Here is a 12,224-nt window from a genome sequence, read left to right as displayed (position 1 = left end):
CTGTTCTTTGATGCAGGAATAGTTTACTAAGAAAGGTTACGAAAATCGTTGCAAATATCCTGAAGCTTAAAACCTGTGAAATGGAATTAATTTAAACTTTTTTCAACTTCCTTAATTTTATTATTGGCAAGCAGACAGTATTTTCAATGCATTTACAACAAAATAATTAATATTTACATGAATAGAAGCAATGCAATGCAATTGCAATCAACTGACATCATCCCTTACTACACACTCCAGACCACTTTTGATGATACAGATATCTATATCGGCCTCCCCCATGGCGCAGTGGTAGCGTCCTTGCCTTGTAATCAAGGGGTCCCGGGTTCGATACCCGGTGGAGGCACAAGTGGTTCGGATCCCACTTTAAACTGTAGGACCAGTCCCGATTAGCCTTACTGTGCATAAAGTGGACTTAAAACAGCAACTCAAGATATCTATATCATACAAGAAAAATGTACAGTATTGAATTCTAGTGCATACTGTACATTACACTCCGGCCGAAGCAATGAAACTCCCCTTCGTTCACCAAACTTGGAAGCTGTTAACTATTGTTGCAGATATGGAAGGAATGTGAATGATTCATCAAAGTCACAGATTTCTGTCTAAAGGGGAGGCCGTATGGCTTTAGCCTTAGGCAGAAATGCATGGCGAAACTTGGTTGGGGGAGTCAAAATCGAACTTGGGGATTAACTTTGGAAAGGGGGAGGGGCAGAATCCACAAGTTGCTTACCCCATAGAAATAGCACAGATAAACTTATAAACCTAGAGACATAAACCTATATACGTTTATCTGTGGAAATAGCGTCCACTACTATTTGGTATTTAAAATTACTGTTTCATTCTTTGTTCATCAGAAAATGCCCTGAACTTGTAAATTTTACTAGGCCTGAAAATTTCAGGGAAGGAAAATGACCCTTTCCCTCGCCAAGTTCCCCATACATTAAATTTTAACCTTAAACCACATGTCAGTGAACTAAATAATACATTCTGCAAAAATCTACATTATCATTTGTTGGCTGTTTGTTTGTTTTTTAACTCAGAAACGCAAAATTTAACTCAGTGATAAAACACCTTTGAAAATCAGTATCTATTGATACGTTTTTTGTTTGTTTGTTAAACCGTGGACGGTGCATAGAGTCTCGTCGCCATTGTTACCTAGTTTGTTTTTAATTTAATTATATTTTATTTATTTTATTTTTGCCGGAGACCCATTTTGGATATCGCCGTCATTTTCAACTTTCCTCTGAGACCGACACAGCTTTACAGTCATAAGTACGGAATTACGTACAGTAAATTAACACATATTAAACAAAATAACAGTGAGTAAGGAATGATTGTCTCATCAGATTTCAATTGTGCATTGCGGAGATGGAAATGCTGGACGTTACCTACTTCCTGTAGGAAGTGGGGGATCGGCAGAAAAGTCCCGGTCCCGGTAATCAACCATTCCAACGCCTGATGCTGGAAATAATAATGGAAAAGAATAACATAGATGTTGACAAGAATAATAAATCTCTTACATGTCTTCCTTGTCACGTACTGTCTGTTCCAATCGAGCAGATTTGCAAATGTCTTGGAAACTACCACTAAAGTGAATTGAAAGGCATTTCTCTAGAAAGCTTCGGGTACAGAGCCCCCAGGAAACATGATCAGTTGTGTCCTGCATCTTTGTCGGAATCTTCGAGCCTGTTATCTGAAGGAGGGAAAATGATTCCAAAAGGTTTTGGAACGGGTAGTATAGCCACAACGGTACCATATGTTTTCAATTTTGGCCCTCAGAGGCTTTGCTTCCTCATTTTCGCGATTCAGTGGTGCAGACTCAAAGCATAGTGTTTTATAATAATAGAAATAACACTAAAATAAGGGCACCTAAAAATAATAATAACCCTTATTTTCACACTAAACAGCGAAAAATAACATAGATTGTGCTGCAAAATAACATATTTTGAAACTTATCTATTGAAGATAAATTGTTAGAAATTATTTTTATAATTTATTTTTTTCAAAGCTTTGGTTTTCTCTCTAATATTCCATGAATTACACAGACTACTACCATATCATAAACTTTAAATAAGATAGTTAAGAGAAGCAACAAGTATTAATTCCATGAATTTCGCTACTTGATTTTTTATTTTATTTCAGTTGTGTATTTATGGCTTCATCTTAGGATATGATAACTTTCGTTTTCAGCAGCACCGATTATTGTACGTTTGATGTTTGCCGAAGAATCAAAAACTATAAGTGGGAAATAATGGACATTACGTTTATTCATTCTCTGTATATTTTGGGAATCTAGTAAATGTCTGGCTCGATATTGATTGATTGTTTTAAAATTAGTGGGTGCGTGGGCACATGTGGCCATTTTGCATGCCTAGCTCGATATATCATCGGAAATAAGACGTGACAGTTGTGGTAGAAGGCAGCCTCAACTCTCGTGAGAATAAAAGAGTCAAGAACGAATGGTGAGAAGAATTCTGTATACCTTTTGTACTAATCTAAAGAAAACTAGCTACGCACCTGAAGAATCCCTGCCAGGATTTCCTTCACTTTCACTTGTAGGTACAAATATACATGCTGCAATGTTGGAGACATAGGGTGCACAGATATTTTTTATTATTATTATCATTATTATTATTATTATTTTGCAACAGAGTTAAAATTTATTTCTAGCACATTGATTGCTTGTGTGACTGATTCAAATATTGTTTCATACATCTTATATATAGTATAGTGCCGTACTCAGATTTCTATAAATGGAATAGAATTTGGTGTCTCCTGTACAAATTCACGCGTTCTGCTTCTGGTAATCTGTAGAAAAAAATACATGTGTTTTATTTCAAGCGAAAAATTCACTTCCTGAAATAAAAGTGTAACCCGACAAGAAGTTAGAAATGGACTCTGCATAATGAAGCCGGACATACAACTTTATTTGCATGTACAAGATTTGGATTGCTAAACTATACTTATTATGTCTAATTTTCTTATATCTGATCAACTACTAACAGTATTTTTACATTAACGTAAATAGGGTACAATATTGATACATGACTGTAAGGGAAGAGAAAGTGCGTACAGCGTACAGCCCGCACAAGGAAAATGCAAATAATAAAAAAAAAAGTAAAAGTAAAAGTGCTCCCCTGTGCATAGCACCACGCCATGAAGGCACAAATATTATTTATTTTTCTAATTTTATGGAGTAATTTATATACAAGGCTCTACTATGTAGTGTACTTAGTACAATTATTACATTTTACAAGAATCGCTAATACAATAACAGGATAAAGTAAGGTAATTTGGTGGCATAGGTTATTTGGTGATAATTGTTCTAACGTATGCCGCCGCATAACCTATACATTATGCTCTGTCCAGGGAATCTCAGGAGCGAAGGAAAGCAGTGAAAACATGCCAGGGAACGGGATTTCGTGGAGGGGAGAGAAGCAACTGCAGTTACCAGCCTCTGCAGCAGCGCGTACTGCTTCGCTCCTCGCACTCGCTTTTTACCCTTATGCGCGGCCTTGCTCCAGAAGATTCCCTGGATAGATTGTAGATGAGATGACTCGCGATGCCCATCATGAAGATGCATTTGTGAAGACAGTCCCAACGTTTTCACTTCAACTCACTCATTGCCAGGCCCAGATTTATGTGGAGGCTAACGTGAGCCCTCCCCCCTCCCCTACTCCCCCGTGTTCGATTAGAAGTAAACGTGGAAGGAGGGTAAATTTTCAGAGCTTCCTATTTTTACATTTTGAGATTGTTGCCTGATATGTAGTTCTTCGGAAGCCAAAGGTGCAGGCAGAATTTTTTTCGGAGGTTGGAGGTGTCAAGAATTCTTTATCTCAAAATTTATGGCCTGCTTATTTCCATATCTCGAGGGTTTCTGTGAACTATTACTTCTATCGAATTTTTTGTTTAATCAGATAAATTTCACAGTAAGATATTTGCTATTTATGCATATGGTAAACCATCAAAAATAGTAATTTAATGGCGTCAATACTTTCATATAACTTTTAGAAGAAAAAAATTGTTTCACCTACAGACCAGGGTAATATTACATAGATTTCTTTTACAATCATCGATTTTTAATGTAAAATGTAGTACAAAAGTTACAATGTAGGCTGTTTTATTACTGTGAACTGACTTGAAATTAAACGATAATTATTACTTCATTATAAAATTAATAACAACAATGGCGGAATGGAGAAAAAGTCATTCCCTCGTTAGAAATTAATTTAAACATGCAGAGGTTGGAAAATAAAATATGGGAAGACAAAACTCCATGACTCGACCCCCTCCCTCCTCCTCTTCAATTCGAGCACTGCCTACAGTCAATTATTACTTCTAAGGTAAATTATGTCAAATCGTTAGTCATATTTTTACATGAGAGTTCAAATATCATCCATTTTTCTTCGTTGTGTGGCCTCTTTGAAAGCAATTTTTCCATAGTGGAGGGGAGACAGCTGAGTGGAGAAGGTAATTTAGAACTGCATAATTTGTATGAATGTCCACATTATTATAATAATTAAATCAAGAAAACTTTCGTGATCAGGTCATGAGGCACGAATTGGAGAGGAAAGAAGAGTTTACAGAATTCTTGTTGGGAAAACCTGATGGTAAGAGACCTGTAGGAAGACCAAGACGAAGATGGAGGCATAACGTTGAGAAGAACTAAAGGAAATATGTATGGATAGGATCTGGATCTGGATCTGCCCAGGATAGGGACAGATGGAAAGCTTTCGTTGTTGCAGCCATAAACCTTGGAATTTAAGAAGGTTAGAGTCTTAGAGAGTTAGTTAGATTTTAGTTAGTCCTCCAAATTTGATGCTCAATCCCCCTACCAAAATTCCCGATATAACCTAAGATTTAACATTGATATTCCCCTCTTTCCATCGAAAAAATACTCAATCTCTCGCACCGGAATTCGCCTGACAATTTAAGACTTAATAGGTCGCCACCACCACCACAACCAAATAATACATACGTGGTCTGTTAGGAAAGTAATGAGACTGGCAACACTGTGCACGAACCGGCAATGCTGCTGCCCCCACCTTCACATGGCAGGTAGGTGAACACTTGCCATTGACTCAGTACAGGTTTCAACTTGCTACAGTTGCTACACGATTGTTGAGAGCGTCTGGCGTGAAGTTGTGTTTGTGAGGTGCGTTACAAAAATGGACTGGCAAAAGTTTGAACAACGTTGTGCCATCAAATTTTGTGTTAAGCTTGGCGAATCCGCTACTGTGACTTATTAAAAGTTACAAAGGGCTTATGGAGAACATACACTATCTAGGGCACAAGTGTTCAGATGGCACAAGTCCTTTTTAGAAGGCCGAGAACAAGTGGAAGACGAACCTCGTGCGGGAAGACCTTCAACCTCAAAAACGGATGACAATGTGGAAAGGGTGAGGTCAGATCGTTGATTGACGGTGAGAATGATCAGTACTGAGTTAAATTTGAACGTGTGTACCGAATTAAGTCCTTGCAAGACTCAGAAAAAGGGTTGCACGTGTGCGACCAGGCATTGCACGCACTTGGATGCTGCACCACGACAATGCAGCATGTCACACGGCAGTCTCCATCAATGAATTTTTGGCAAAAAAAAGCATTCCTGTGGTTCCTCAGCCCCCTTATTCGCCGGATCTCAGTCCCTGTGACTTTTTTTTTATTCCCCTTGCTCAAAAACCATTTGAAAGAACGCCATTTTGATAGTTTGGATAGTATCCAGAAGAGCGTAACCGACGAGCTAAAAGGTATTCCAGCAGAAGCCTTCCAGCACTGCTACGAACAATGGAAACAACACCTCCATCGCTGTGTAGCTAGCTGCCCAAGGAAACTATTTTGAAGCGGATAACCTTGATTTGTAAAAATAATAAAATTCATCGTTTACAGAAAATCAGTCTCATTACTTTCCTAACAGACCACGTATTACCCGTTATAATTTCCTTGGCAGTCTGCACATTTCTATTTATAAAGCAGCGATGCTCGAATGATGGCGTAGTTCAACTTCTGTCCAACACTCAGCGCCGCCATTAGATGTGCGACGCGTGTCACAACACAGGGCCTCGCGCTCCCAAAGTACAATTCTATCGAATTGTTCATTCATTCATTCATTTATTGTGAAAGCGTGATCCCATTCAAATAGAACGAGGATAAAAAAAACAAAAAAAAAAACAACATGCATATGTTAGCAACCCTACTACTACATAAAACGATTGATTGATTACTTCGCTTTTTTGCCACCTTTGGCTAATCGCGAAGATGAGGATGGTGAAATTATGAAACGACACTCATAAAGAACACACATGTCCTGGCGGCCTGGATTTTAACCTGGGACCCCTGGCGTCGTAGCGCGCTGTACTAACCACTACCAGTGATTTCAAACTGGTACAGCAAGATATGGCAACAGCCAAAAACCAACATTATTGCTATAAAAACATGCGAAAATAAAATTTTATCCGCAACACAGTTGAATTTCTTGATTCGGAAAACGGTGTTAATTTTTGGCAAGTATTTGTCACTCTCATGCTACCACTACCAGTTAGTTCAAGTTCGCCGATAAGGAGCAATAAGCGACACTTCTGTTGTTTGTGACCCTGCCGCTTTCTACTGGTTGCCCGTCATAAACCACTGCTCGAGAGGATGCAGGTACCGTAATATGGTCTCCAAATTTGAGGACATGCCGCCCCTCGTGTCCTTGGAAACTTCACCACATTGGGTATGTTGTTCTTCCCTTTGTAACAAACATGTCCTCATAAAGATCTGGAGATACTTCTATTTTTACTTCCTGAAAGAAAACACCTCCCAGAGAAAGGACGCTTGCTTGTTCAATGTTCCAAAAAGTTTCAAGTCATAAGCAGTGGCGGATCCAGATCCAGAACAGCGATGCCAACCCTAGCATAATGGTGCTAAACCTAGCATAATTTAACCGTCATTGACACCTAGCACCCTGTGTTTGGCATAACAGCCAAATCTAGCATAATCAACAACCGCTCTGAGTCTGAGCGGTGGAAGTTTAATTCAAAGGAAAGAACTCTGAAGAAGTAAAAAAAAAAAAAAGTACCTCCACATCTCTTTTTCAGGAGTGGACATGTTTCCAACAAAATGGAATAAACCTGTGCAGATCCCACCACTCACCAATGTCTTTCATCTCTTCCGCATCTTCCTGTCGTAAAATCGTAGAAGAGGGTCAAGGTGGAGGAGGCCCACCCTCTGGTTTGTCCTTTCTCAGCACCGACGGAAGGGGTCAGCCATTCGATGCCTTATTTTCCAGAGGAATATTTATGAGAGGAAATCTTAGAAAGTTGGATTCACAAATAAAGCTAATGTTCCGCCTTTCCTTGTCGGCGAATTTTGTGACAATGTTTCAAGTCGAATGTTAGCAAATCAATTTGTCTTCTGCTGGTGTTCGGTTCGGTTCGCATCTTGCCATTTTGGAAACCGTTGTAGCTAATATTGTTTGTGTGTGTGTGATTTTAATTTTTCATGTGTATTTTTTTTAGCATGAGTTTAAGTGTATCTGTGCTTCTTTTTATTTGTGTTTGTAAATATATTTGGAAGAATTTCTAAACATGAGTACTAACACTCTTTGGTGCGCATCCCTGCCTGTAAACAAAACAAATTTGAACCAGTGTGAACAAGTCAAGATTTCGTGTACAGTGAGAGTGGCAGTTTCTTATTTGTTCTTTAATAATAATAATAATAAATGTTCTAGCACCATTGAGTACCATTTTGGCATAATTTCACTGTTCAATCAGCACTTTTCGCAGCTGAGAGGTTGGCAACGCTGATCCAGAAGTTACAGTTAGGAGGGGCGAATTTCAGTCGGGTATCTCACCTCACTCAGAATCAATTCTAACCTACACTTGCTCTGTATTATATAAGCGAGATATCATACTATAAACAGGAACCAAGTTCTAGAGACTAGACTTATTGTTTTGCAAAAATAGGATTCCAAGGCTGGAATAGATGTTTTTTATTGTCGTTATCATAATTCCTGCTACAGTAAACTGAACGACCAGATATGTTAAACTTGGTAATCATTTGAATCTTCAAAAATATTAGGCATAATAATATATCTAAAAGCCTGGCAGTTGGGAGGGGCAATCGCCCCTATCGCCCTCCCCGTGAATCCATGCCTGGCCATAAGTCATTATCGTTTGAAAGAGTATTGCGTGCAGCTTCCATCCAAGTATTACAGTTTATACTTATATGTACTACAAAACCCGTTCCCTAATAGCTATAACAGGATAATGCTAACAGTTCCAATAACACTCGTGAATGATGAAAAAGTTTCCCTCGTTTGAAATTAATCAAACGTGTTTAAAAATTAACATGTATCTTTATACAAGGTAAAATATTGAAAATTAATATTGAAAGTTTTTCTTGTGTCTCCAACCGGTTGCCGACGTCACCTGTGTGCACCATGGTAGCGTGATTAGCACAGCACGTTACGATGCTAGGGGTCCCGAGTTCGAATCCCGGCCTGGACATGGGTTTTCTTTGTGGGTGTCCCTTCATCATATCATCACTCATCCCCATTATTATTCCCCTTTTTACTAACTTCCTCTTCTAACAGTTGTGCACTATTAAGAATTTTGAATTTGCACTCATCTGAATAGGAGATGACATTGTTCAAACCGACATTTTCCCTTCAAAACAGCACTTTACTTTTTCCTGGAATGTGCGTCGTCTACGTAGCAGTAGCAGTAGTAGCGGATCCAGAAATGATAGTTGCAATGGTCTAATGTTAATCTGTTACCTTACCTACGTCTTATGACAAATACATTTAAAATTATTTCCGACAATGATAATAAATTCATGAGGAATCTGCATCATTATAATTATTGTTTTTATTTGTCTTACAACAGCTATAAACAGCATATTTCTATTTTTACACACACACACACACATATACATACATACATGTATGTACGTGTGTGTGTGTTTATATATTATATATATATATATATATATATATATAATATATATATAATATATATATATCAGTTTGTTCCTTCTACCTCCCTATCTCTTTCTGTTTCGTCATCTTTCTCTCACTTTCTCCCCCCCCCCCATTTTCATTATGCTCTTGCTCTTTAACTTTCTATCACGGTATCTTTCTCTCAGTCTCTCCTTTCCTCATTATTGCCTTATGCAATACACATACATGATACTCTGGCTACAAGAGTCCACGTAAACTCAAAGGTGTAAACTCCATTCTTGTCCCTTTTTCTTCTTTCTAAAACGGGTCAATGTCACATGACAAATAGTGTGTGATTGAAATATTGTGTTCCAGAACTAACTTTACAGCTTTTTCATTGTTATTTTATGTTATTTTGTGAAGGGCCTCGTCCTTTATTTTTCTACCTCTTACCATCTCAATCAAATACTAGAATGTAATATTTCAAAATTTTGTACTACCTATGTTTTATATTACAAAACAAGCGAATATTTTAAATGGGAAATGGACAGGACAAGGGGCAATTGTAACAGTGTTACAACTGTCACAATTAAATGTTACCTTTGCCCCACCTGCGCCAAATTGATTGACTGATTGATTTGCTTTATTTTGCTTCGCCTTTTGCGCCACTTTGGCTAATTTGCGAAGATGGGGATGAGTGATGATATGATGAAATTGATGAATTGACACTTACAAACATCCTGGCCTCCCCGATGGCGCAGTGGCAGCGTCGTCGCCTTGTAATCAAGGGGTCCCGGGTTCGATACCCGGTGGAGGCACAAGTGGTTCGGATCCCACTGTAGGTCCAGTCCCGATTAGCCTTACTGTGCATAAAGTGGACTTAAAATAACAAATCAATCAATCAATCAACTTACAAACATCCTGCCCAGGCCGGGATTCGAACCCGGGACCCCTGGCTTTCGTAGCGCGATATGCTAACCACTCCGTCACGGGGGCCGGCTTGACGCCATATTGTTTGCCGGCTTGCAGCTACTAACCACGACCACGACACCAGAAATTCATATCTATATAAATAAATAAAATAAGGCGTATTGCAATGGTATAGACAAACCTTGATAAGACGACATCGAGAAAGTACTATTAAACAATAAAGCAGTGCTTTTAAGTTTTTACTTACATGTTGAAATTTGGAGAAAATGCGAGTAATAGCTGCAGTAATCATGACATAGGCAACGCCGCCACATGAGACACTCACGACTCAGTTTTTCTTTCTGCAGATGCCTCACGAGAGGAGCACAGTAACGAACGCTGCATTTGCTCCGTGTTACAATTGGCCCCGTTCTCCACTACACCCTGGACTGCATTTTGCAGACTAACGAGGCTCTGGCACCTAGACCTGTAACCAGGATAATCCTCCGTGGTGGGACTCATGTTGGGTTGTCTATTTGTGTTTGTGATTGTCCTTTCACCCATTTCACGTAATCGTTATCCTCATTTTATTTTTGCAGATACTGATAAATAATTTGCAGTTGGAATGTAGCAAACATTGTGTCATTCTTCCAAACACACTACTTTGTGTGCGTTATCAATATTATTCTTAGTAAAGTATTTGAAATGAAGACTAATTGCTTATTTTTTTTTTTTGTAATAAGAAAAATTCTCCCCACGAAATTCTTGGAAATATGTTAGGACAAAATTATTGGTGGGGAAATCCCTCACAGGATTTCGCACTATGCTTTGCATGATCACAGAACAAATGCATTCCACTTGTGTGCAAAACTTTCAACCATAGAAAAAGGATCAACTTGTACCTCTCATTTACATCTCCATGCTTCACAAGAATTTATTGGTATCTCCTCCACCCACAAAATTAAAATTTATCAAACATCACGCAGTCAACCTCAAGAAGTTCCTTAACATCCCCTATAACGTTTCACCAGGGCTAAATTTATGGGTAACCTTGATTCAAAACTTACTCTTACACCCCCCAAAATATGAACGAACGTACACTCCTCCAGATGGAAAATTCATTATCCACTCCTGCCATGTAATAACAAAAAAGAGATTGTAAAAGACCCTGACTATAGGGTCTAAACGGAGCTATTTGTTAATTTTTATTTATGTACTGCAAAATAGCTTACTCTAGTGAGATATATTACACGTACTATCAATTTGAAAATGGTTACGTGACAGAGCAGATAAGATTTTATGTCGAACAATAAAAAGAAAAACTTCTTCCGAGGCTGCAAGTAGCTTCAATCCTTTGCATCGCTTCAAGAACTACTAATGAAATACGGTGACCCAAAGCGTATTATCTCTGTAGCACGGTTTCAACTGCATAAGGAAAATCTGGATATATGTGGCACTAAAAAAGTAATGAAAGGTTGCACTGAAAATTGTGATTCAAGAGTATCCACATTCGGAAAAGTCGATTAGAAGTTGAAAGTATATGTTCTGCTGAAATATGCCACTGTTGTTATTTAATCAAGATTACGTAGCAATGTTGTTTTCATTTATACTGGAAGTGGCAGTGTTATAGGTACGGGTGTCCCAGAAGTCTTTCCCTGATTACAAACTTTATTCATATCCGCTATATGCAAGGTAGAGATATGAAAGTGGTGCCAAAATGTTGGAAAACTAACGAAGTTTTTTTTTTTTTTTTGTTGCAAGTTTGAGTAACGTGGCTGTAGTGTAGCAGTGTCAGTGCCCAGAAATCCGGAAATGTTCACAAATCAGGAAAAAGCTCAGCATGTCCTCTGGTATCACGAGACCCGGTCACCAATAACAACGCAGAGGAACTTTCAAATGTACAGAATTCTTTCGTCTAGAATATCTGCCATCAATAAGTTGGTATTTATAAAATGGAATTTATCTTCATTCCCAAATCCTGTCAAGTCCAAGAAACATTGTATGGAAAGATGCCACCCGATGTCAAGAGCATTAATTCCGGATTCCTTGGCACTGACACTGCTACACTACAGCCAATTACTGAAACCTGCAACAAATAAACTTGGTTAGTTTTCCAATATTTTGTCACCACTTTCACATCTCTACATTGCATATAGCGCATATGAATAAAGTTTGTAATCAGGGAAAGACTTCTGGGACACCCGGTACTTATACGATGAATAACAAACATTTGAAAAAATACGCGCGCCGCCCGCTTTTGTTTATTTGAAGTCCACTTTATTCTCAGTAAGGTTAATTAGGACTGGACCTAGAGTTTATAGTGGGATCCGAACCACTATGTGCCTGCATCGAGTATCGAAGCCGGGACCCCCTGATTGCAAGGCGAGGGCGTTAC

The 12,224-nt window shown here is 38.6% G+C and overlaps 1 non-coding gene across 1 annotated transcript; it reads left to right on the top strand.

Moving 5' to 3' along the window:
* Positions 1-271: 271 nt before the first annotated feature.
* TRNAT-UGU (transfer RNA threonine (anticodon UGU)) lies at positions 272-346 on the top strand. The gene has a single exon. It is a non-coding gene; the product is annotated as a tRNA-Thr (tRNA).
* The last annotated feature ends 11,878 nt before the right edge of the window (positions 347-12,224 follow it).

The sequence above is a fragment of the Lepisma saccharinum genome, chromosome 6 (genome assembly GCF_977018435.1).
Source record: "Lepisma saccharinum chromosome 6, izLepSacc3.1, whole genome shotgun sequence".
Taxonomy (NCBI): domain Eukaryota; kingdom Metazoa; phylum Arthropoda; class Insecta; order Zygentoma; family Lepismatidae; genus Lepisma; species Lepisma saccharinum.
Note: the sequence above shows the minus strand (reverse complement) of the source record. Positions and strands in the feature narration are given on the sequence as shown.